This window comes from Opisthorchis viverrini, assembly GCF_000715545.1.
Source record: "Opisthorchis viverrini unplaced genomic scaffold opera_v5_27, whole genome shotgun sequence".
In the NCBI taxonomy this organism is placed as follows: Eukaryota; Metazoa; Platyhelminthes; class Trematoda; order Opisthorchiida; family Opisthorchiidae; genus Opisthorchis; species Opisthorchis viverrini.
Window position 1 is genome coordinate 1,875,696 of NW_008751682.1, and position 693 is coordinate 1,876,388.

The window sequence follows — 693 nt, forward strand, 5'->3', positions numbered from 1 at the left end:
TTATCCAACATTTTCAGTCAGCATGGATTACCGGAGTCCATAGTCTCAGATACTGGTTCGCAGTTCACCTCCGCTGAGTTCCGCGACTTTTGCACTCGACATGCGATAACACGTTCGTTCACCACCGTACCACCCTTAATCGAACGGTCAAGCAAAAAGGTTCGTCGACACATTCAAGAGGGCTTTACTTCAAGCTCGAGGGGAGGAGACATCCGTCGAAGCCCTTCAGAGATTCCTGTTTGTGCACCGAACGACCCCGAATGACGCTTTGGCAAACTACCAGTCATCTGCAGAGGCACTCATGGACCGTAAACTTAGAACTGTGCATTCTTCCACGTTGCCAACACAACCTACTGCGTCAAGACCCACACCAGTGGCAGCTGGAACCCCATTCAAGATAGGAAGGCCGGTGCTTGTCCGTGACTATCGTCCAGGACATGATTCATGGATTGCAGGTCGTATCCTGCGCAAACGCGGTAGTGTAATGTACGACGTGTCGGTTGGTCAAGACACCTGGACCAGACATCAAAACCAACTCCGCTTTAACAGCACGCCGGAAACTCAAGTATGTTCGGGTACCATACCGTTGGACATATTGCCCGATACTTTTGAGCTGAAAACTGAGACAGCCTCGAAAGAGGAGAGTGTGACCGGCAGCTCAGTATTTGATCCAGGCGGTGAACTCAGGCGGTG